The sequence below is a fragment of the Carassius gibelio genome, chromosome A9 (genome assembly GCF_023724105.1).
Source record: "Carassius gibelio isolate Cgi1373 ecotype wild population from Czech Republic chromosome A9, carGib1.2-hapl.c, whole genome shotgun sequence".
Taxonomy (NCBI): domain Eukaryota; kingdom Metazoa; phylum Chordata; class Actinopteri; order Cypriniformes; family Cyprinidae; genus Carassius; species Carassius gibelio.
In genome coordinates this window covers 2,079,299-2,104,298 of record NC_068379.1, presented here as the reverse complement: position 1 = coordinate 2,104,298, position 25,000 = coordinate 2,079,299, and the positions used below count along the sequence as shown (strand labels likewise).

The following is a 25,000-nucleotide window of genomic DNA, read 5'->3' as shown; positions in this document are numbered from 1 at the left end:
CCGGACTTGAAACCACAATCTCTGGCTTAGGAGGCCAGTGCCTCAGGAGTGTCTAGAAGTTAACTCTTTGTGTGTATTGTAAAGGCATCCTGAGTTTCAAAAAGGCTTAGCAGAGGATCGTTTCGATCCTTCAACCTCTGGGTTACACACGCTTCAGCTGCTCCACTCTGCTGTATTCTCCCCAGATGGGACTCAATCCCACAATCCCTGGCTTAAGAGGCCAGTGCCTTATCCATTAGGCCACTGGGGCTTGAAAACAGATGCTAACTTGCCCTTTTATATCTCACTCTTATTCAGGAGGCCTTTACAATGCACACAAAGAGTCTTCTAGATGACTGAATATTATTAGAGGTCAAATTGGCCTCAGCTTTTCACGACCAGCTTGTGGCTTTTGTTCCTTTTTAGGGACTCAAGAGTGTTTAGAAGTTAAAAGGTCATAGCAGAGGATGGTTTCGATCCATCGACCTCTGGGTTATGGGCCCAGCACCCTTCCGCTGCGCCACTCTGCTGTAGTGCACCTTGACCGGACTCGAAACCACAATCTCTTTCTTAGGAGGCCAGTGCCTCAGGGATGTATAGATGTTAACTTTTTGTGTGTATTGTAAAGGGCTCCTGAATAAGATTGAGATTTAAAATGCCTTAGCAGAGGATGGTTTTGATCCATCGACCTCTGGGTTATGGGCCCAGCACGCTTCCGCTGCGCCACTCTGCTGTAAACAACCTTGACCGGACTTGAAACCACAATCTCTGGCTTTGGAGGCCAGTGCCTCAGGAGTGTCTAGAAGTTAACTCTTTTTGTATATTGTAAAGGCCTCCTGAATAAGATTGAGATTTAAAATGCCTTAGAAGAGGATGGTTTCGATCCATCGACCTCTGGGTTATGGGCCCAGCACGCTTCCGCTGCGCCACTCTGCTGTAATCAACCTTGACCGGACTTGAAACCACAATCTCTGGCTTAGGAGGCCAGTGCCTCAGGAGTGTCTAGAAGTTAACTCTTTGTGTGTATTGTAAAGGCATCCTGAGTTTCAAAAAGGATTAGCAGAGGATCGTTTCGATCCTTCAACCTCTGGGTTAAACACGCTTCCGCTGCTCCACTCTGCTGCATTCACCCCAGATGGGACTCAATCCCACAATCCCTGGCTTAAGAGGCCAGTGCCTTATCCATTAGGCCACTGGGGCCTGAAAACAGATGCTAACTTGCCCTTTTACATCTCAATCTTATTCAGGAGGCCTTTACAATGCACACAAAGAGTCTTCTAGATGACTGAATATTATGAGAGGTCAAATTGGCCTCAGCTTTTCACGACCAGCTTGTTGCTTTTGACGTTTTTTAGGGTCTCAGGAGTGTTTAGAAGTTAAAAGGTCATAGCAGAGGATGGTTTCGATCCATCGACCTCTGGGTTATGGGCCTAGCACGCTTCCGCTGTGCAACTCTGCTGTAGTCCACCTTGACCGGACTCGAAACCACTCGAAACCACAATCTCTGGCTTAGGAGGCCAGTGCCTCAAGGGTGTATAGATGTTAACTTTTTGTGCGTATTGTAAAGGCCTCCTGAATAAGAATGAGATTTAAAATGCCTTAGCAGAGGATGGTTTCGATCCATCGACCTCTGGGTTATGGGCCCAGCACCCTTCTGCTGCGCCACTCTGCTGTAATCGAAATTGACAGGACTTGAAACCACAATCTCAATCTTATTCAGGAGGCTTTTACAATGCACACAAAGAGTCTTCTAGATGACTGAATATTATGAGAGGTCAAATTGGCCTCAGCGTTTCACGACCAGCTTGTGGCTTTTGATCCTTTTTAGGGACTCAGGAGTGTTTAGAAGTTAAAAGGTCATAGCAGAGGATGGTTTCGATCCATCGACCACTGGGTTATGGGCCTAGCACGCTTCCGCTGCGCCACTCTGCTGTAGTGCACCTTGACTGGACTCGAAACCACAATCTCTGGCTTAGGAGGCCAGTGCCTCAAGGGTGTACAGATGTTAACTTTTTGTGCGTATTGTAAAGGCCTCCTGAATAAGATTGAGATTTAAAATGCCTTAGCAGAGGATGGTTTCGATCCATCGACCTCTGGGTTATGGGCCCAGCACGCTTCCGCTGTGCCACTCTGCCTGTAATCAACCTTGACCGGACTTGAAACCACAATCTCTGGCTTTGGAGGCCAGTGCCTCAGAAGTGTATAGACGTTAACTTTTTGTATATGGTAAAGGCCTCCTGAATAAGATTGAGATTTAAAATGCCTTAGCAGATGATGGTTTCGATCCATCGACCTCTGGGTTATTTTGACCAGCACGCTTCCGCTGCGCCACTCTGCTGTAATCAACCTTGACCGGACTTGAAACCAGATGCTAACTTGCCCTTTTATATCTCAATCTTATTCAGGAGGCCTTTACAATGCACACAAAGAGTCTTCTAGATGACTGAATATTATGAGAGGTCAAATTGGCCTCAGCTTTTCACGACCAGCTTGTTGCTTTTGACGTTTTTTAGGGTCTCAGGAGTGTTTAGAAGTTAAAAGGTCATAGCAGAGGATGGTTTCGATCCATCGACCTCTGGGTTATGGGCCCAGCACGCTTCCGCTGCGCCACTCTGCTGTAGTGCACCTTGACCGGACTCGAAACCACAATCTCTGGCTTAGGAGGCCAGTGCCTCAGTGTTGTATAGATGTTAACTTTTTGTGCGTATTGTAAAGGCCTCCTGAATAAGATTGAGATTTAAAAAGCCTTAGCAGAGGATGGTTTCGATCCATCGACCTCTGGGTTATGGGCCCAGCACGCTTCCGCTGCGCCACTCTGCTGTATTCAGGAGGCCTTTACAATGCACACAAAGAGTCTTCTAGATGACTGAATATTATGAGAGGTCAAATTGGCCTCAGCTTTTCACGACCAGCTTGTTGCTTTTGACGTTTTTTAGGGTCTCAGGAGTGTTTAGAAGTTAAAAGGTCATAGCAGAGGATGGTTTCGATCCATCGACCTCTGGGTTATGGGCCCAGCACGCTTCCGCTGTGCCACTCTGCTGTAATCAACCTTGACCGGACTTGAAACCACAATCTCTGGCTTTGGAGGCCAGTGCCTCAGGAGTGTCTAGAAGTTAACTCTTTTTGTTTATTGTAAAGGCCTCCTGAATAAGATTGAGATTTAAAATGCCTTAGCAGAGGATGGTTTCGATCCATCGACCTCTGGGTTATGGGCCCAGCACGCTTCCGCTGCGCCACTCTGCTGAAATCAACCTTGACCGGACTTGAAACCACAATCTCTGGCTTAGGAGGCCAGTGCCTCAGGAGTGTCTAGAAGTTAACTCTTTGTGTGTATTGTAAAGGCATCCTGAGTTTCAAAAAGGCTTAGCAGAGGATCGTTTCGATCCTTCAACCTCTGGGTTACACACGCTTCAGCTGCTCCACTCTGCTGTATTCTCCCCAGATGGGACTCAATCCCACATTCCCTGGCTTAAGAGGCCAGTGCCTTATCCATTAGGCCACTGGGGCTTGAAAACAGATGCTAACTTGCCCTTTTATATCTCACTCTTATTCAGGAGGCCTTTACAATGCACACAAAGAGTCTTCTAGATGACTGAATATTATTAGAGGTCAAATTGGCCTCAGCTTTTCACGACCAGCTTGTGGCTTTTGTTCCTTTTTAGGGACTCAAGAGTGTTTAGAAGTTAAAAGGTCATAGCAGAGGATGGTTTCGATCCATCGACCTCTGGGTTATGGGCCCAGCACCCTTCCGCTGCGCCACTCTGCTGTAGTGCACCTTGACCGGACTCGAAACCACAATCTCTTTCTTAGGAGGCCAGTGCCTCAGGGATGTATAGATGTTAACTTTTTGTGCGTATTGTAAAGGGCTCCTGAATAAGATTGAGATTTAAAATGCCTTAGCAGAGGATGGTTTTGATCCATCGACCTCTGGGTTATGGGCCCAGCACGCTTCCGCTGCGCCACTCTGCTGTAAACAACCTTGACCGGACTTGAAACCACAATCTCTGGCTTTGGAGGCCAGTGCCTCAGGAGTGTCTAGAAGTTAACTCTTTTTGTATATTGTAAAGGCCTCCTGAATAAGATTGAGATTTAAAATGCCTTAGAAGAGGATGGTTTCGATCCATCGACCTCTGGGTTATGGGCCCAGCACGCTTCCGCTGCGCCACTCTGCTGTAATCAACCTTGACCGGACTTGAAACCACAATCTCTGGCTTAGGAGGCCAGTGCCTCAGGAGTGTCTAGAAGTTAACTCTTTGTGTGTATTGTAAAGGCATCCTGAGTTTCAAAAAGGATTAGCAGAGGATCGTTTCGATCCTTCAACCTCTGGGTTAAACACGCTTCCGCTGCTCCACTCTGCTGCATTCACCCCAGATGGGACTCAATCCCACAATCCCTGGCTTAAGAGGCCAGTGCCTTATCCATTAGGCCACTGGGGCCTGAAAACAGATGCTAACTTGCCCTTTTACATCTCAATCTTATTCAGGAGGCCTTTACAATGCACACAAAGAGTCTTCTAGATGACTGAATATTATGAGAGGTCAAATTGGCCTCAGCTTTTCACGACCAGCTTGTTGCTTTTGACGTTTTTTAGGGTCTCAGGAGTGTTTAGAAGTTAAAAGGTCATAGCAGAGGATGGTTTCGATCCATCGACCTCTGGGTTATGGGCCTAGCACGCTTCCGCTGTGCAACTCTGCTGTAGTCCACCTTGACCGGACTCGAAACCACTCGAAACCACAATCTCTGGCTTAGGAGGCCAGTGCCTCAAGGGTGTATAGATGTTAACTTTTTGTGCGTATTGTAAAGGCCTCCTGAATAAGAATGAGATTTAAAATGCCTTAGCAGAGGATGGTTTCGATCCATCGACCTCTGGGTTATGGGCCCAGCACCCTTCTGCTGCGCCACTCTGCTGTAATCAAAATTGACAGGGCTTGAAACCACAATCTCAATCTTATTCAGGAGGCTTTTACAATGCACACAAAGAGTCTTCTAGATGACTGAATATTATGAGAGGTCAAATTGGCCTCAGCGTTTCACGACCAGCTTGTGGCTTTTGATCCTTTTTAGGGACTCAGGAGTGTTTAGAAGTTAAAAGGTCATAGCAGAGGATGGTTTCGATCCATCGACCACTGGGTTATGGGCCTAGCACGCTTCCGCTGCGCCACTCTGCTGTAGTGCACCTTGACTGGACTCGAAACCACAATCTCTGGCTTAGGAGGCCAGTGCCTCAAGGGTGTACAGATGTTAACTTTTTGTGCGTATTGTAAAGGCCTCCTGAATAAGATTGAGATTTAAAATGCCTTAGCAGAGGATGGTTTCGATCCATCGACCTCTGGGTTATGGGCCCAGCACGCTTCCGCTGTGCCACTCTGCCTGTAATCAACCTTGACCGGACTTGAAACCACAATCTCTGGCTTTGGAGGCCAGTGCCTCAGAAGTGTATAGACGTTAACTTTTTGTATATGGTAAAGGCATCCTGAATAAGATTGAGATTTAAAATGCCTTAGCAGATGATGGTTTCGATCCATCGACCTCTGGGTTATTTTGACCAGCACGCTTCCGCTGCGCCACTCTGCTGTAATCAACCTTGACCGGACTTGAAACCACAATCTCTGGCTTAGGAGGCCAGTGCCTCAGGAGTGTCTAGAAGTTAACTCTTTGTGTGTATTGTAAAGGCATCCTGAGACTCAAAAAGGCTTAGCAGAGGATGGTTTCGATCCTTCGAGCTCTGGGCCCAGCACGCTTCCGCTGAGCCACTGTGCTGTATTCACCCCAGATGGGACTCGAACCCACAATCCCTGGCTTAGGAGGCCAGTGCCTTATCCATTAGGCCACTGGGGCTTGAAAACAGATGCTAACTTGCCCTTTTATATCTCAATCTTATTCAGGAGGCCTTTACAATGCACACAAAGAGTCTTCTAGATGACTGAATATTATGAGAGGTCAAATTGGCCTCAGCTTTTCACGACCAGCTTGTTGCTTTTGACGTTTTTTTAGGGTCTCAGGAGTGTTTAGAAGTTAAAAGGTCATAGCAGAGGATGGTTTCGATCCATCGACCTCTGGGTTATGGGCCCAGCACGCTTCCGCTGCGCCACTCTGCTGTAAACAACCTTGACCGGACTTGAAACCACAATCTCTGGCTTTGGAGGCCAGTGCCTCAGGAGTGTCTAGAAGTTAACTCTTTTTGTATATTGTAAAGGCCTCCTGAATAAGATTGAGATTTAAAATGCCTTAGAAGAGGATGGTTTCGATCCATCGACCTCTGGGTTATGGGCCCAGCACGCTTCCGCTGCGCCACTCTGCTGTAATCAACCTTGACCGGACTTGAAACCACAATCTCTGACTTAGGAGGCCAGTGCCTCAGGAGTGTCTAGAAGTTAACTCTTTGTGTGTATTGTAAAGGCATCCTGAGTTTCAAAAAGGATTAGCAGAGGATCGTTTCGATCCTTCAACCTCTGGGTTAAACACGCTTCCGCTGCTCCACTCTGCTGCATTCACCCCAGATGGGACTCAATCCCACAATCCCTGGCTTAAGAGGCCAGTGCCTTATCCATTAGGCCACTGGGGCCTGAAAACAGATGCTAACTTGCCCTTTTACATCTCAATCTTATTCAGGAGGCCTTTACAATGCACACAAAGAGTCTTCTAGATGACTGAATATTATGAGAGGTCAAATTGGCCTCAGCTTTTCACGACCAGCTTGTTGCTTTTGACGTTTTTTAGGGTCTCAGGAGTGTTTAGAAGTTAAAAGGTCATAGCAGAGGATGGTTTCGATCCATCGACCTCTGGGTTATGGGCCTAGCACGCTTCCGCTGTGCAACTCTGCTGTAGTCCACCTTGACCGGACTCGAAACCACTCGAAACCACAATCTCTGGCTTAGGAGGCCAGTGCCTCAAGGGTGTATAGATGTTAACTTTTTGTGCGTATTGTAAAGGCCTCCTGAATAAGAATGAGATTTAAAATGCCTTAGCAGAGGATGGTTTCGATCCATCGACCTCTGGGTTATGGGCCCAGCACCCTTCTGCTGCGCCACTCTGCTGTAATCAAAATTGACAGGACTTGAAACCACAATCTCAATCTTATTCAGGAGGCTTTTACAATGCACACAAAGAGTCTTCTAGATGACTGAATATTATGAGAGGTCAAATTGGCCTCAGCGTTTCACGACCAGCTTGTGGCTTTTGATCCTTTTTAGGGACTCAGGAGTGTTTAGAAGTTAAAAGGTCATAGCAGAGGATGGTTTCGATCCATCGACCACTGGGTTATGGGCCTAGCACGCTTCCGCTGCGCCACTCTGCTGTAGTGCACCTTGACTGGACTCGAAACCACAATCTCTGGCTTAGGAGGCCAGTGCCTCAAGGGTGTACAGATGTTAACTTTTTGTGTGTATTGTAAAGGCCTCCTGAATAAGATTGAGATTTAAAATGCCTTAGCAGAGGATGGTTTCGATCCATCGACCTCTGGGTTATGGGCCCAGCACGCTTCCGCTGTGCCACTCTGCCTGTAATCAACCTTGACCGGACTTGAAACCACAATCTCTGGCTTTGGAGGCCAGTGCCTCAGAAGTGTATAGACGTTAACTTTTTGTATATGGTAAAGGCCTCCTGAATAAGATTGAGATTTAAAATGCCTTAGCAGATGATGGTTTCGATCCATCGACCTCTGGATTATTTTGACCAGCACGCTTCCGCTGCGCCACTCTGCTGTAATCAACCTTGACTGGACTTGAAACCACAATCTCTGGCTTAGGAGGCCAGTGCCTCAGGAGTGTCTAGAAGTTAACTCTTTGTGTGTATTGTAAAGGCATCCTGAGACTCAAAAAGGCTTAGCAGAGGATGGTTTCGATCCTTCGAGCTCTGGGCCCAGCACGCTTCCGCTGAGCCACTGTGCTGTATTCACCCCAGATGGGACTCGAACCCACAATCCCTGGCTTAGGAGGCCAGTGCCTTATCCATTAGGCCACTGGGGCTTGAAAACAGATGCTAACTTGCCCTTTTATATCTCAATCTTATTCAGGAGGCCTTTACAATGCACACAAAGAGTCTTCTAGATGACTGAATATTATGAGAGGTCAAATTGGCCTCAGCTTTTCACGACCAGCTTGTTGCTTTTGACGTTTTTTAGGGTCTCAGGAGTGTTTAGAAGTTAAAAGGTCATAGCAGAGGATGGTTTCGATCCATCGACCTCTGGGTTATGGGCTCAGCACGCTTCCGCTGCGCCACTCTGCTGTAATCAACCTTGACCGGACTTGAAACCAGATTCTAACTTGCCCTTTTATATCTCAATCTTATTCAGGAGGCCTTTACAATGCACACAAAGAGTCTTCTAGATGACTGAATATTATGAGAGGTCAAATTGGCCTCAGCTTTTCACGACCAGCTTGTTGCTTTTGACGTTTTTTTAGGGTCTCAGGAGTGTTTAGAAGTTAAAAGGTCATAGCAGAGGATGGTTTCGATCCATCGACCTCTGGGTTATGGGCCCAGCACGCTTCCGCTGCGCCACTCTGCTGTAAACAACCTTGACCGGACTTGAAACCACAATCTCTGGCTTTGGAGGCCAGTGCCTCAGGAGTGTCTAGAAGTTAACTCTTTTTGTATATTGTAAAGGCCTCCTGAATATGATTGAGATTTAAAATGCCTTAGAAGAGGATGGTTTCGATCCATCGACCTCTGGGTTATGGGCCCAGCACGCTTCCGCTGCGCCACTCTGCTGTAATCAACCTTGACCGGACTTGAAACCACAATCTCTGACTTAGGAGGCCAGTGCCTCAGGAGTGTCTAGAAGTTAACTCTTTGTGTGTATTGTAAAGGCATCCTGAGTTTCAAAAAGGATTAGCAGAGGATCGTTTCGATCCTTCAACCTCTGGGTTAAACACGCTTCCGCTGCTCCACTCTGCTGCATTCACCCCAGATGGGACTCAATCCCACAATCCCTGGCTTAAGAGGCCAGTGCCTTATCCATTAGGCCACTGGGGCCTGAAAACAGATGCTAACTTGCCCTTTTACATCTCAATCTTATTCAGGAGGCCTTTACAATGCACACAAAGAGTCTTCTAGATGACTGAATATTATGAGAGGTCAAATTGGCCTCAGCTTTTCACGACCAGCTTGTTGCTTTTGACGTTTTTTAGGGTCTCAGGAGTGTTTAGAAGTTAAAAGGTCATAGCAGAGGATGGTTTCGATCCATCGACCTCTGGGTTATGGGCCTAGCACGCTTCCGCTGTGCAACTCTGCTGTAGTCCACCTTGACCGGACTCGAAACCACTCGAAACCACAATCTCTGGCTTAGGAGGCCAGTGCCTCAAGGGTGTATAGATGTTAACTTTTTGTGCGTATTGTAAAGGCCTCCTGAATAAGAATGAGATTTAAAATGCCTTAGCAGAGGATGGTTTCGATCCATCGACCTCTGGGTTATGGGCCCAGCACCCTTCTGCTGCGCCACTCTGCTGTAATCAAAATTGACAGGACTTGAAACCACAATCTCAATCTTATTCAGGAGGCTTTTACAATGCACACAAAGAGTCTTCTAGATGACTGAATATTATGAGAGGTCAAATTGGCCTCAGCTTTTCACGACCAGCTTGTTGCTTTTGACGTTTTTTAGGGTCTCAGGAGTGTTTAGAAGTTAAAAGGTCATAGCAGAGGATGGTTTCGATCCATCGACCTCTGGGTTATGGGCCCAGCACGCTTCCGCTGCGCCACTCTGCTGTAGTGCACCTTGACCGGACTCGAAACCACAATCTCTGGCTTAGGAGGCCAGTGCCTCAGGGTTGTATAGATGTTAACTTTTTGTGCGTATTGTAAAGGCCTCCTGAATAAGATTGAGATTTAAAATGTCTTAGCAGAGGATGGTTTCGATCCATCGACCTCTGGGTTATGGGCCCCGCACGCTTCCGCTGCGCCACTCTGCTGTAATCAACATTGACCGGACTTGAAACCACAATCTCTGGCTTTGGAGGCCAGTGCCTCAGGAGTGTCTAGAAGTTAACTCTTTTTGTATATTGTAAAGGCCTCCTGAATAAGATTGAGATTTAAAATGCCTTAGCAGAGGATGGTTTCGATCCATCGACCTCTGGGTTATGGGCCCAGCACGCTTCCGCTGCACCACTCTGCTGTATTCAGGAGGCCTTTACAATGCACACAAAGAGTCTTCTAGATGACTGAATATTATGAGAGGTCAAATTGGCCTCAGCTTTTCACGACCAGCTTGTTGCTTTTGACGTTTTTTTGGGTCTCAGGAGTGTTTAGAAGTTAAAAGGTCATAGCTGAGGATGGTTTCGATCCATCGACCTCTGGGTTATGGGCCCAGCACGCTTCCGCTGCGCCACTCTGCTGTAATCAACCTTGACCGGACTTGAAACCACAATCTCTGGCTTTGGAGGCCAGTGCCTCAGGAGTGTCTAGAAGTAAACTCTTTTTGTTTATTGTAAAGGCCTCCTGAATAAGATTGAGATTTAAAATGCCTTAGCAGAGGATGGTTTCGATCCATCGACCTCTGGGTTATGGGCCCAGCACGCTTCCGCTGCGCCACTCTGCTGTAATCAACCTTGACCGGACTTGAAACCACAATCTCTGGCTTTGGAGGCCAGTGCCTCAGGAGTGTCTAGAAGTTAACTCTTTTTGTATATTGTAAAGGCCTCCTGAATAAGATTGAGATTTAAAATGCCTTAGCAGAGGATGGTTTCGATCCATCGACCTCTGGGTTATGGGCTCAGCACGCTTCCGCTGCGCCAGTCTGCTGTAATCAACCTTGACCGGACTTGAAACCACAATCTCTGGCTTAGGAAGCCAGTGCCTCAGGAGTGTCTAGAAGTTAACTCTTTTTGTATATTGTAAAGGCCTCCTGAATAAGATTTAGATTTAAAATGCCTTAGCAGAGGATGGTTTCGATCCATCGACCTCTGGGTTATGGGCCCAGCACGCTTCCGCTGTGCCACTCTGCTGTAGTCCACCTTGACCGGACTCGAAACCACAATCCCTGGCTTAGGAGGCCAGTGCCTTATCCATTAGGCCACTGGGGCTTGAAAACAGATGCTAACTTGCCCTTTTATATCTCAATCTTATTCAGGAGTCCTTTACAATGCACACAAAGAGTTTTCTAGATGACTGAATATTATGAGAGGTCAAATTGGCCTCAGCTTTTCACGACCAGCTTGTGGCTTTTGACCCTTTTTAGGGACTCAAGAGTGTTTAGAAGTTAAAAGGTCATAGCAGAGGATGGTTTCGATCCATCGACCTCTGGGTTATGGGCCCAGCACCCTTCTGCTGCGCCACTCTGCTGTAATCAAAATTGACAGGACTTGAAACCACAATCTCAATCTTATTCAGGAGGCTTTTACAATGCACACAAAGAGTCTTCTAGATGACTGAATATTATGAGAGGTCAAATTGGCCTCAGCGTTTCACGACCAGCTTGTGGCTTTTGATCCTTTTTAGGGACTCAGGAGTGTTTAGAAGTTAAAAGGTCATAGCAGAGGATGGTTTCGATCCATCGACCACTGGGTTATGGGCCTAGCACGCTTCCGCTGCGCCACTCTGCTGTAGTGCACCTTGACTGGACTCGAAACCACAATCTCTGGCTTAGGAGGCCAGTGCCTCAAGGGTGTACAGATGTTAACTTTTTGTGCGTATTGTAAAGGCCTCCTGAATAAGATTGAGATTTAAAATGCCTTAGCAGAGGATGGTTTCGATCCATCGACCTCTGGGTTATGGGCCCAGCACGCTTCCGCTGTGCCACTCTGCCTGTAATCATCCTTGACCGGACTTGAAACCACAATCTCTGGCTTTGGAGGCCAGTGCCTCAGAAGTGTATAGACGTTAACTTTTTGTATATGGTAAAGGCCTCCTGAATAAGATTGAGATTTAAAATGCCTTAGCAGATGATGGTTTCGATCCATCGACCTCTGGGTTATTTTGACCAGCACGCTTCCGCTGCGCCACTCTGCTGTAATCAACCTTGACCGGACTTGAAACCACAATCTCTGGCTTAGGAGGCCAGTGCCTCAGGAGTGTCTAGAAGTTAACTCTTTGTGTGTATTGTAAAGGCATCCTGAGACTCAAAAAGGCTTAGCAGAGGATGGTTTCGATCCTTCGAGCTCTGGGCCCAGCACGCTTCCGCTGAGCCACTGTGCTGTATTCACCCCAGATGGGACTCAAACCCACAATCCCTGGCTTAGGAGGCCAGTGCCTTATCCATTAGGCCACTGGGGCTTGAAAACAGATGCTAACTTGCCCTTTTATATCTCAATCTTATTCAGGAGGCCTTTACAATGCACACAAAGAGTCTTCTAGATGACTGAATATTATGAGAGGTCAAATTGGCCTCAGCTTTTCACGACCAGCTTGTTGCTTTTGACGTTTTTTTAGGGTCTCAGGAGTGTTTAGAAGTTAAAAGGTCATAGCAGAGGATGGTTTCGATCCATCGACCTCTGGGTTATGGGCCCAGCACGCTTCCGCTGCGCCACTCTGCTGTAAACAACCTTGACCGGACTTGAAACCACAATCTCTGGCTTTGGAGGCCAGTGCCTCAGGAGTGTCTAGAAGTTAACTCTTTTTGTATATTGTAAAGGCCTCCTGAATAAGATTGAGATTTAAAATGCCTTAGAAGAGGATGGTTTCGATCCATCGACCTCTGGGTTATGGGCCCAGCACGCTTCCGCTGCGCCACTCTGCTGTAATCAACCTTGACCGGACTTGAAACCACAATCTCTGACTTAGGAGGCCAGTGCCTCAGGAGTGTCTAGAAGTTAACTCTTTGTGTGTATTGTAAAGGCATCCTGAGTTTCAAAAAGGATTAGCAGAGGATCGTTTCGATCCTTCAACCTCTGGGTTAAACACGCTTCCGCTGCTCCACTCTGCTGCATTCACCCCAGATGGGACTCAATCCCACAATCCCTGGCTTAAGAGGCCAGTGCCTTATCCATTAGGCCACTGGGGCCTGAAAACAGATGCTAACTTGCCCTTTTACATCTCAATCTTATTCAGGAGGCCTTTACAATGCACACAAAGAGTCTTCTAGATGACTGAATATTATGAGAGGTCAAATTGGCCTCAGCTTTTCACGACCAGCTTGTTGCTTTTGACGTTTTTTAGGGTCTCAGGAGTGTTTAGAAGTTAAAAGGTCATAGCAGAGGATGGTTTCGATCCATCGACCTCTGGGTTATGGGCCTAGCACGCTTCCGCTGTGCAACTCTGCTGTAGTCCACCTTGACCGGACTCGAAACCACTCGAAACCACAATCTCTGGCTTAGGAGGCCAGTGCCTCAAGGGTGTATAGATGTTAACTTTTTGTGCGTATTGTAAAGGCCTCCTGAATAAGAATGAGATTTAAAATGCCTTAGCAGAGGATGGTTTCGATCCATCGACCTCTGGGTTATGGGCCCAGCACCCTTCTGCTGCGCCACTCTGCTGTAATCGAAATTGACAGGACTTGAAACCACAATCTCAATCTTATTCAGGAGGCTTTTACAATGCACACAAAGAGTCTTCTAGATGACTGAATATTATGAGAGGTCAAATTGGCCTCAGCGTTTCACGACCAGCTTGTGGCTTTTGATCCTTTTTAGGGACTCAGGAGTGTTTAGAAGTTAAAAGGTCATAGCAGAGGATGGTTTCGATCCATCGACCACTGGGTTATGGGCCTAGCAGGCTTCCGCTGCGCCACTCTGCTGTAGTGCACCTTGACTGGACTCGAAACCACAATCTCTGGCTTAGGAGGCCAGTGCCTCAAGGGTGTACAGATGTTAACTTTTTGTGCGTATTGTAAAGGCCTCCTGAATAAGATTGAGATTTAAAATGCCTTAGCAGAGGATGGTTTCGATCCATCGACCTCTGGGTTATGGGCCCAGCACGCTTCCGCTGTTCCACTCTGCCTGTAATCAACCTTGACCGGACTTGAAACCACAATCTCTGGCTTTGGAGGCCAGTGCCTCAGAAGTGTATAGACGTTAACTTTTTGTATATGGTAAAGGCCTCCTGAATAAGATTGAGATTTAAAATGCCTTAGCAGATGATGGTTTCGATCCATCGACCTCTGGGTTATTTTGACCAGCACGCTTCCGCTGCGCCACTCTGCTGTAATCAACCTTGACCGGACTTGAAACCACAATCTCTGGCTTAGGAGGTCAGTGCCTCAGGAGTGTCTAGAAGTTAACTCTTTGTGTGTATTGTAAAGGCATCCTGAGACTCAAAAAGGCTTAGCAGAGGATGGTTTCGATCCTTCGAGCTCTGGGCCCAGCACGCTTCCGCTGAGCCACTGTGCTGTATTCACCCCAGATGGGACTCGAACCCACAATCCCTGGCTTAGGAGGCCAGTGCCTTATCCATTAGGCCACTGGGGCTTGAAAACAGATGCTAACTTGCCCTTTTATATCTCAATCTTATTCAGGAGGCCTTTACAATGCACACAAAGAGTCTTCTAGATGACTGAATATTATGAGAGGTCAAATTGGCCTCAGCTTTTCACGACCAGCTTGTTGCTTTTGACGTTTTTTAGGGTCTCAGGAGTGTTTAGAAGTTAAAAGGTCATAGCAGAGGATGGTTTCGATCCATCGACCTCTGGGTTATGGGCTCAGCACGCTTCCGCTGCGCCACTCTGCTGTAATCAACCTTGACCGGACTTGAAACCAGATTCTAACTTGCCCTTTTATATCTCAATCTTATTCAGGAGGCCTTTACAATGCACACAAAGAGTCTTCTAGATGACTGAATATTATGAGAGGTCAAATTGGCCTCAGCTTTTCACGACCAGCTTGTTGCTTTTGACGTTTTTTTAGGGTCTCAGGAGTGTTTAGAAGTTAAAAGGTCATAGCAGAGGATGGTTTCGATCCATCGACCTCTGGGTTATGGGCCCAGCACGCTTCCGCTGCGCCACTCTGCTGTAAACAACCTTGACCGGACTTGAAACCACAATCTCTGGCTTTGGAGGCCAGTGCCTCAGGAGTGTCTAGAAGTTAACTCTTTTTGTATATTGTAAAGGCCTCCTGAATAAGATTGAGATTTAAAATGCCTTAGAAGAGGATGGTTTCGATCCATCGACCTCTGGGTTATGGGCCCAGCACGCTTCCGCTGCGCCACTCTGCAGTAATCAAAATTGACAGGACTTAAAACCACAATCTCAATCTTATTCAGGAGGCTTTTACAATGCACACAAAGAGTCTTCTAGATGACTGAATATTATGAGAGGTCAAATTGGCCTCAGCTTTTCACGACCAGCTTGTTGCTTTTGACGTTTTTTAGGGTCTCAGGAGTGTTTAGAAGTTAAAAGGTCATAGCAGAGGATGGTTTCGATCCATCGACCTCTGGGTTATGGGCCCAGCACGCTTCCGCTGCGCCACTCTGCTGTAGTGCACCTTGACCGGACTCGAAACCACAATCTCTGGCTTAGGAGGCCAGTGCCTCAGGGTTGTATAGATGTTAACTTTTTGTGCGTATTGTAAAGGCCTCCTGAATAAGATTGAGATTTAAAATGTCTTAGCAGAGGATGGTTTCGATCCATCGACCTCTGGGTTATGGGCCCCGCACGCTTCCGCTGCGCCACTCTGCTGTAATCAACATTGACCGGACTTGAAACCACAATCTCTGGCTTTGGAGGCCAGTGCCTCAGGAGTGTCTAGAAGTTAACTCTTTTTGTATATTGTAAAGGCCTCCTGAATAAGATTGAGATTTAAAATGCCTTAGCAGAGGATGGTTTCGATCCATCGACCTCTGGGTTATGGGCCCAGCACGCTTCCGCTGCACCACTCTGCTGTATTCAGGAGGCCTTTACAATGCACACAAAGAGTCTTCTAGATGACTGAATATTATGAGAGGTCAAATTGGCCTCAGCTTTTCACGACCAGCTTGTTGCTTTTGACGTTTTTTTAGGGTCTCAGGAGTGTTTAGAAGTTAAAAGGTCATAGCAGAGGATGGTTTCGATCCATCGACCTCTGGGTTATGGGCCCAGCACGCTTCCGCTGCGCCACTCTGCTGTAAACAACCTTGACCGGACTTGAAACCACAATCTCTGGCTTTGGAGGCCAGTGCCTCAGGAGTGTCTAGAAGTTAACTCTTTTTGTATATTGTAAAGGCCTCCTGAATATGATTGAGATTTAAAATGCCTTAGAAGAGGATGGTTTCGATCCATCGACCTCTGGGTTATGGGCCCAGCACGCTTCCGCTGCGCCACTCTGCTGTAATCAACCTTGACCGGACTTGAAACCACAATCTCTGACTTAGGAGGCCAGTGCCTCAGGAGTGTCTAGAAGTTAACTCTTTGTGTGTATTGTAAAGGCATCCTGAGTTTCAAAAAGGATTAGCAGAGGATCGTTTCGATCCTTCAACCTCTGGGTTAAACACGCTTCCGCTGCTCCACTCTGCTGCATTCACCCCAGATGGGACTCAATCCCACAATCCCTGGCTTAAGAGGCCAGTGCCTTATCCATTAGGCCACTGGGGCCTGAAAACAGATGCTAACTTGCCCTTTTACATCTCAATCTTATTCAGGAGGCCTTTACAATGCACACAAAGAGTCTTCTAGATGACTGAATATTATGAGAGGTCAAATTGGCCTCAGCTTTTCACGACCAGCTTGTTGCTTTTGACGTTTTTTAGGGTCTCAGGAGTGTTTAGAAGTTAAAAGGTCATAGCAGAGGATGGTTTCGATCCATCGACCTCTGGGTTATGGGCCTAGCACGCTTCCGCTGTGCAACTCTGCTGTAGTCCACCTTGACCGGACTCGAAACCACTCGAAACCACAATCTCTGGCTTAGGAGGCCAGTGCCTCAAGGGTGTATAGATGTTAACTTTTTGTGCGTATTGTAAAGGCCTCCTGAATAAGAATGAGATTTAAAATGCCTTAGCAGAGGATGGTTTCGATCCATCGACCTCTGGGTTATGGGCCCAGCACCCTTCTGCTGCGCCACTCTGCTGTAATCAAAATTGACAGGACTTGAAACCACAATCTCAATTTTATTCAGGAGGCTTTTACAATGCACACAAAGAGTCTTCTAGATGACTGAATATTATGAGAGGTCAAATTGGCCTCAGCTTTTCACGACCAGCTTGTTGCTTTTGACGTTTTTTAGGGTCTCAGGAGTGTTTAGAAGTTAAAAGGTCATAGCAGAGGATGGTTTCGATCCATCGACCTCTGGGTTATGGGCCCAGCACGCTTCCGCTGCGCCACTCTGCTGTAGTGCACCTTGACCGGACTCGAAACCACAATCTCTGGCTTAGGAGGCCAGTGCCTCAGGGTTGTATAGATGTTAACTTTTTGTGCGTATTGTAAAGGCCTCCTGAATAAGATTGAGATTTAAAATGTCTTAGCAGAGGATGGTTTCGATCCATCGACCTCTGGGTTATGGGCCCCGCACGCTTCCGCTGCGCCACTCTGCTGTAATCAACATTGACCGGACTTGAAACCACAATCTCTGGCTTTGGAGGCCAGTGCCTCAGGAGTGTCTAGAAGTTAACTCTTTTTGTATATTGTAAAGGCCTCCTGAATAAGATTGAGATTTAAAATGCCTTAGCAGAGGATGGTTTCGATCCATCGACCTCTGGGTTATGGGCCCAGCACGCTTCCGCTGCACCACTCTGCTGTATTCAGGAGGCCTTTACAATGCACACAAAGAGTCTTCTAGATGACTGAATATTATGAGAGGTCAAATTGGCCTCAGCTTTTCACGACCAGCTTGTTGCTTTTGACGTTTTTTTGGGTCTCAGGAGTGTTTAGAAGTTAAAAGGTCATAGCTGAGGATGGTTTCGATCCATCGACCTCTGGGTTATGGGCCCAGCACGCTTCCGCTGCGCCACTCTGCTGTAATCAACCTTGACCGGACTTGAAACCACAATCTCTGGCTTTGGAGGCCAGTGCCTCAGGAGTGTCTAGAAGTAAACTCTTTTTGTTTATTGTAAAGGCCTCCTGAATAAGATTGAGATTTAAAATGCCTTAGCAGAGGATGGTTTCGATCCATCGACCTCTGGGTTATGGGCCCAGCACGCTTCCGCTGCGCCACTCTGCTGTAATCAACCTTGACCGGACTTGAAACCACAATCTCTGGCTTTGGAGGCCAGTGCCTCAGGAGTGTCTAGAAGTTAACTCTTTTTGTATATTGTAAAGGCCTCCTGAATAAGATTGAGATTTAAAATGCCTTAGCAGAGGATGGTTTCGATCCATCGACCTCTGGGTTATGGGCTCAGCACGCTTCCGCTGCGCCAGTCTGCTGTAATCAACCTTGACCGGACTTGAAACCACAATCTCTGGCTTAGGAAGCCAGTGCCTCAGGAGTGTCTAGAAGTTAACTCTTTTTGTATATTGTAAAGGCCTCCTGAATAAGATTTAGATTTAAAATGCCTTAGCAGAGGATGGTTTCGATCCATCGACCTCTGGGTTATGGGCCCAGCACGCTTCCGCTGTGCCACTCTGCTGTAGTCCACCTTGACCGGACTCGAAACCACAATCCCTGGCTTAGGAGGCCAGTGCCTTATCCATTAGGCCACTGGGGCTTGAAAACAGATGCTAACTTGCCCTTTTATATCTCAATCTTATTCAGGAGTCCTTTACAATGCACACAAAGAGTTTTCTAGATGACTGAATATTATGAGAGGTCAAATTGGCCTCAGCTTTTCACGACCAGCTTGTGGCTTTTGACCCTTTTTAGGGACTCAAGAGTGTTTAGAAGTTAAAAGGTCATAGCAGAGGATGGTTTCGATCCATCGACCTCTGGGTTATGGGCCCAGCACCCTTCTGCTGCGCCACTCTGCTGTAATCAAAATTGACAGGACTTGAAACCACAATCTCAATCTTATTCAGGAGGCTTTTACAATGCACACAAAGAGTCTTCTAGATGACTGAATATTATGAGAGGTCAAATTGGCCTCAGCGTTTCACGACCAGCTTGTGGCTTTTGATCCTTTTTAGGGACTCAGGAGTGTTTAGAAGTTAAAAGGTCATAGCAGAGGATGGTTTCGATCCATCGACCACTGGGTTATGGGCCTAGCACGCTTCCGCTGCGCCACTCTGCTGTAGTGCACCTTGACTGGACTCGAAACCACAATCTCTGGCTTAGGAGGCCAGTGCCTCAAGGGTGTACAGATGTTAACTTTTTGTGCGTATTGTAAAGGCCTCCTGAATAAGATTGAGATTTAAAATGCCTTAGCAGAGGATGGTTTCGATCCATCGACCTCTGGGTTATGGGCCCAGCACGCTTCCGCTGTGCCACTCTGCCTGTAATCATCCTTGACCGGACTTGAAACCACAATCTCTGGCTTTGGAGGCCAGTGCCTCAGAAGTGTATAGACGTTAACTTTTTGTATATGGTAAAGGCCTCCTGAATAAGATTGAGATTTAAAATGCCTTAGCAGATGATGGTTTCGATCCATCGACCTCTGGGTTATTTTGACCAGCACGCTTCCGCTGCGCCACTCTGCTGTAATCAACCTTGACCGGACTTGAAACCACAATCTCTGGCTTAGGAGGCCAGTGCCTCAGGAGTGTCTAGAAGTTAACTCTTTGTGTGTATTGTAAAGGCATCCTGAGACTCAAAAAGGCTTAGCAGAGGATGGTTTCGATCCTTCGAGCTCTGGGCCCAGCACGCTTCCGCTGAGCCACTGTGCTGTATTCACCCCAGATGGGACTCAAACCCACAATCCCTGGCTTAGGAGGCCAGTGCCTTATCCATTAGGCCACTGGGGCTTGAAAACAGATGCTAACTTGCCCTTTTATATCTCAATCTTATTCAGGAGGCCTTTACAATGCACACAAAGAGTCTTCTAGATGACTGAATATTATGAGAGGTCAAATTGGCCTCAGCTTTTCACGACCAGCTTGTTGCTTTTGACGTTTTTTTAGGGTCTCAGGAGTGTTTAGAAGTTAAAAGGTCATAGCAGAGGATGGTTTCGATCCATCGACCTCTGGGTTATGGGCCCAGCACGCTTCCGCTGCGCCACTCTGCTGTAAACAACCTTGACCGGACTTGAAACCACAATCTCTGGCTTTGGAGGCCAGTGCCTCAGGAGTGTCTAGAAGTTAACTCTTTTTGTATATTGTAAAGGCCTCCTGAATAAGATTGAGATTTAAAATGCCTTAGAAGAGGATGGTTTCGATCCATCGACCTCTGGGTTATGGGCCCAGCACGCTTCCGCTGCGCCACTCTGCTGTAATCAACCTTGACCGGACTTGAAACCACAATCTCTGACTTAGGAGGCCAGTGCCTCAGGAGTGTCTAGAAGTTAACTCTTTGTGTGTATTGTAAAGGCATCCTGAGTTTCAAAAAGGATTAGCAGAGGATCGTTTCGATCCTTCAACCTCTGGGTTAAACACGCTTCCGCTGCTCCACTCTGCTGCATTCACCCCAGATGGGACTCAATCCCACAATCCCTGGCTTAAGAGGCCAGTGCCTTATCCATTAGGCCACTGGGGCCTGAAAACAGATGCTAACTTGCCCTTTTACATCTCAATCTTATTCAGGAGGCCTTTACAATGCACACAAAGAGTCTTCTAGATGACTGAATATTATGAGAGGTCAAATTGGCCTCAGCTTTTCACGACCAGCTTGTTGCTTTTGACGTTTTTTAGGGTCTCAGGAGTGTTTAGAAGTTAAAAGGTCATAGCAGAGGATGGTTTCGATCCATCGACCTCTGGGTTATGGGCCTAGCACGCTTCCGCTGTGCAACTCTGCTGTAGTCCACCTTGACCGGACTCGAAACCACTCGAAACCACAATCTCTGGCTTAGGAGGCCAGTGCCTCAAGGGTGTATAGATGTTAACTTTTTGTGCGTATTGTAAAGGCCTCCTGAATAAGAATGAGATTTAAAATGCCTTAGCAGAGGATGGTTTCGATCCATCGACCTCTGGGTTATGGGCCCAGCACCCTTCTGCTGCGCCACTCTGCTGTAATCGAAATTGACAGGACTTGAAACCACAATCTCAATCTTATTCAGGAGGCTTTTACAATGCACACAAAGAGTCTTCTAGATGACTGAATATTATGAGAGGTCAAATTGGCCTCAGCGTTTCACGACCAGCTTGTGGCTTTTGATCCTTTTTAGGGACTCAGGAGTGTTTAGAAGTTAAAAGGTCATAGCAGAGGATGGTTTCGATCCATCGACCACTGGGTTATGGGCCTAGCAGGCTTCCGCTGCGCCACTCTGCTGTAGTGCACCTTGACTGGACTCGAAACCACAATCTCTGGCTTAGGAGGCCAGTGCCTCAAGGGTGTACAGATGTTAACTTTTTGTGCGTATTGTAAAGGCCTCCTGAATAAGATTGAGATTTAAAATGCCTTAGCAGAGGATGGTTTCGATCCATCGACCTCTGGGTTATGGGCCCAGCACGCTTCCGCTGTTCCACTCTGCCTGTAATCAACCTTGACCGGACTTGAAACCACAATCTCTGGCTTTGGAGGCCAGTGCCTCAGAAGTGTATAGACGTTAACTTTTTGTATATGGTAAAGGCCTCCTGAATAAGATTGAGATTTAAAATGCCTTAGCAGATGATGGTTTCGATCCATCGACCTCTGGGTTATTTTGACCAGCACGCTTCCGCTGCGCCACTCTGCTGTAATCAACCTTGACCGGACTTGAAACCACAATCTCTGGCTTAGGAGGTCAGTGCCTCAGGAGTGTCTAGAAGTTAACTCTTTGTGTGTATTGTAAAGGCATCCTGAGACTCAAAAAGGCTTAGCAGAGGATGGTTTCGATCCTTCGAGCTCTGGGCCCAGCACGCTTCCGCTGAGCCACTGTGCTGTATTCACCCCAGATGGGACTCGAACCCACAATCCCTGGCTTAGGAGGCCAGTGCCTTATCCATTAGGCCACTGGGGCTTGAAAACAGATGCTAACTTGCCCTTTTATATCTCAATCTTATTCAGGAGGCCTTTACAATGCACACAAAGAGTCTTCTAGATGACTGAATATTATGAGAGGTCAAATTGGCCTCAGCTTTTCACGACCAGCTTGTTGCTTTTGACGTTTTTTAGGGTCTCAGGAGTGTTTAGAAGTTAAAAGGTCATAGCAGAGGATGGTTTCGATCCATCGACCTCTGGGTTATGGGCTCAGCACGCTTCCGCTGCGCCACTCTGCTGTAATCAACCTTGACCGGACTTGAAACCAGATTCTAACTTGCCCTTTTATATCTCAATCTTATTCAGGAGGCCTTTACAATGCACACAAAGAGTCTTCTAGATGACTGAATATTATGAGAGGTCAAATTGGCCTCAGCTTTTCACGACCAGCTTGTTGCTTTTGACGTTTTTTTAGGGTCTCAGGAGTGTTTAGAAGTTAAAAGGTCATAGCAGAGGATGGTTTCGATCCATCGACCTCTGGGTTATGGGCCCAGCACGCTTCCGCTGCGCCACTCTGCTGTAAACAACCTTGACCGGACTTGAAACCACAATCTCTGGCTTTGGAGGCCAGTGCCTCAGGAGTGTCTAGAAGTTAACTCTTTTTGTATATTGTAAAGGCCTCCTGAATAAGATTGAGATTTAAAATGCCTTAGAAGAGGATGGTTTCGATCCATCGACCTCTGGGTTATGGGCCCAGCACGCTTCCGCTGCGCCACTCTGCTGTAATCAAAATTGACAGGACTTAAAACCACAATCTCAATCTTATTCAGGAGGCTTTTACAATGCACACAAAGAGTCTTCTAGATGACTGAATATTATGAGAGGTCAAATTGGCCTCAGCTTTTCACGACCAGCTTGTTGCTTTTGACGTTTTTTAGGGTCTCAGGAGTGTTTAGAAGTTAAAAGGTCATAGCAGAGGATGGTTTCGATCCATCGACCTCTGGGTTATGGGCCCAGCACGCTTCCGCTGCGCCACTCTGCTGTAGTGCACCTTGACCGGACTCGAAACCACAATCTCTGGCTTAGGAGGCCAGTGCCTCAGGGTTGTATAGATGTTAACTTTTTGTGCGTATTGTAAAGGCCTCCTGAATAAGATTGAGATTTAAAATGTCTTAGCAGAGGATGGTTTCGATCCATCGACCTCTGGGTTATGGGCCCCGCACGCTTCCGCTGCGCCACTCTGCTGTAATCAACATTGACCGGACTTGAAACCACAATCTCTGGCTTTGGAGGCCAGTGCCTCAGGAGTGTCTAGAAGTTAACTCTTTTTGTATATTGTAAAGGCCTCCTGAATAAGATTGAGATTTAAAATGCCTTAGCAGAGGATGGTTTCGATCCATCGACCTCTGGGTTATGGGCCCAGCACGCTTCCGCTGCACCACTCTGCTGTATTCAGGAGGCCTTTACAATGCACACAAAGAGTCTTCTAGATGACTGAATATTATGAGAGGTCAAATTGGCCTCAGCTTTTCACGACCAGCTTGTTGCTTTTGACGTTTTTTAGGGTCTCAGGAGTGTTTAGAAGTTAAAAGGTCATAGCTGAGGATGGTTTCGATCCATCGACCTCTGGGTTATGGGCCCAGCACGCTTCCGCTGCGCCACTCTGCTGTAATCAACCTTGACCGGACTTGAAACCACAATCTCTGGCTTTGGAGGCCAGTGCCTCAGGAGTGTCTAGAAGTTAACTCTTTTTGTTTATTGTAAAGGCCTCCTGAATAAGATTGAGATTTAAAATGCCTTAGCAGAGGATGGTTTCGATCCATCGACCTCTGGGTTATGGGCCCAGCACGCTTCCGCTGCGCCACTCTGCTGTAATCAACCTTGACCGGACTTGAAACCACAATCTCTGGCTTTGGAGGCCAGTGCCTCAGGAGTGTCTAGAAGTTAACTCTTTTTGTATATTGTAAAGGCCTCCTGAATAAGATTGAGATTTAAAATGCCTTAGCAGAGGATGGTTTCGATCCATCGACCTCTGGGTTATGGGCTCAGCACGCTTCCGCTGCGCCAGTCTGCTGTAATCAACCTTGACCGGACTTGAAACCACAATCTCTGGCTTAGGAAGCCAGTGCCTCAGGAGTGTCTAGAAGTTAACTCTTTTTGTATATTGTAAAGGCCTCCTGAATAAGATTTAGATTTAAAATGCCTTAGCAGAGGATGGTTTGGATCCATCGACCTCTGGGTTATGGGCCCAGCACGCTTCCGCTGTGCCACTCTGCTGTAGTCCACCTTGACCGGACTCGAAACCACAATCCCTGGCTTAGGAGGCCAGTGCCTTATCCATTAGGCCACTGGGGCTTGAAAACAGATGCTAACTTGCCCTTTTATATCTCAATCTTATTCAGGAGTCCTTTACAATGCACACAAAGAGTTTTCTAGATGACTGAATATTATGAGAGGTCAAATTGGCCTCAGCTTTTCACGACCAGCTTGTGGCTTTTGACCCTTTTTAGGGACTCAAGAGTGTTTAGAAGTTAAAAGGTCATAGCAGAGGATGGTTTCGATCCATCGACCTCTGGGTTATGGGCCCAGCACGCTTCCGCTGCACCACTCTGCTGTAGTGCACCTTGACCGGACTCGAAACCACAATCTCTTTCTTAGGAGGCCAGTGCCTCAGGGATGTATGGATGTTAACTTTTTGTGCGTATTATAAAGGGCTCCTGAATAAGATTGAGATTTAAAATGCCTTAGCAGAGGATGGTTTCGATCCATCGACCTCTGGGTTATGGGCCCAGCACGCTTCCGCTGCGCCACTCTGCTGTAATCAACCTTGACCCGACTTGAAACCACAATCTCTGGCTTTGGAGGCCAGTGCCTCAGGAGTGTCTAGAAGTTAACTCTTTTTGTATATTGTAAAGGCCTCCTGAATAAGATTGAGATTTAAAATGCCTTAGCAGAGGATGGTTTCGATCCATCGACCTCTGGGTTATGGGCCCAGCATGCTTCCGCTGCGCCACTCTGCTGTAATCAACCTTGACCGGACTTGAAACCACAATCTCTGGCTTAGGAGGCCAGTGCCTCAGGAGTGTCTAGAAGTTAACTCTTTGTGTGTATTGTAAAGGCATCCTGAGTTTCAAAAAGGATTAGCAGAGGATCGTTTCGATCCTTCAACCTCTGGGTTAAACACGCTTCCGCTGCTCCACTCTGCTGTATTCACCCCAGACGGGACTCAATCCCACAATCCCTGGCTTAAGAGGCCAGTGCCTTAT

General features: G+C 47.1%; 6 non-coding genes across 6 annotated transcripts; all 6 read right to left on the bottom strand.

Moving 5' to 3' along the window:
* Positions 1-5,744: 5,744 nt before the first annotated feature.
* On the bottom strand, positions 5,745-5,817 carry trnar-ccu (transfer RNA arginine (anticodon CCU)). The gene has a single exon. It is a non-coding gene; the product is annotated as a tRNA-Arg (tRNA).
* A 2,056-nt stretch (positions 5,818-7,873) lies between these two features.
* Positions 7,874-7,946, bottom strand: trnar-ccu (transfer RNA arginine (anticodon CCU)). The gene has a single exon. It is a non-coding gene; the product is annotated as a tRNA-Arg (tRNA).
* A 4,167-nt stretch (positions 7,947-12,113) lies between these two features.
* Positions 12,114-12,186, bottom strand: trnar-ccu (transfer RNA arginine (anticodon CCU)). Its single transcript has one exon. It is a non-coding gene; the product is annotated as a tRNA-Arg (tRNA).
* A 2,056-nt stretch (positions 12,187-14,242) lies between these two features.
* trnar-ccu (transfer RNA arginine (anticodon CCU)) lies at positions 14,243-14,315 on the bottom strand. The gene has a single exon. It is a non-coding gene; the product is annotated as a tRNA-Arg (tRNA).
* A 5,257-nt stretch (positions 14,316-19,572) lies between these two features.
* Positions 19,573-19,645, bottom strand: trnar-ccu (transfer RNA arginine (anticodon CCU)). Its single transcript has one exon. It is a non-coding gene; the product is annotated as a tRNA-Arg (tRNA).
* Positions 19,646-21,701: 2,056 nt separating this feature from the next.
* Positions 21,702-21,774, bottom strand: trnar-ccu (transfer RNA arginine (anticodon CCU)). The gene has a single exon. It is a non-coding gene; the product is annotated as a tRNA-Arg (tRNA).
* Positions 21,775-25,000: the final 3,226 nt, after the last annotated feature.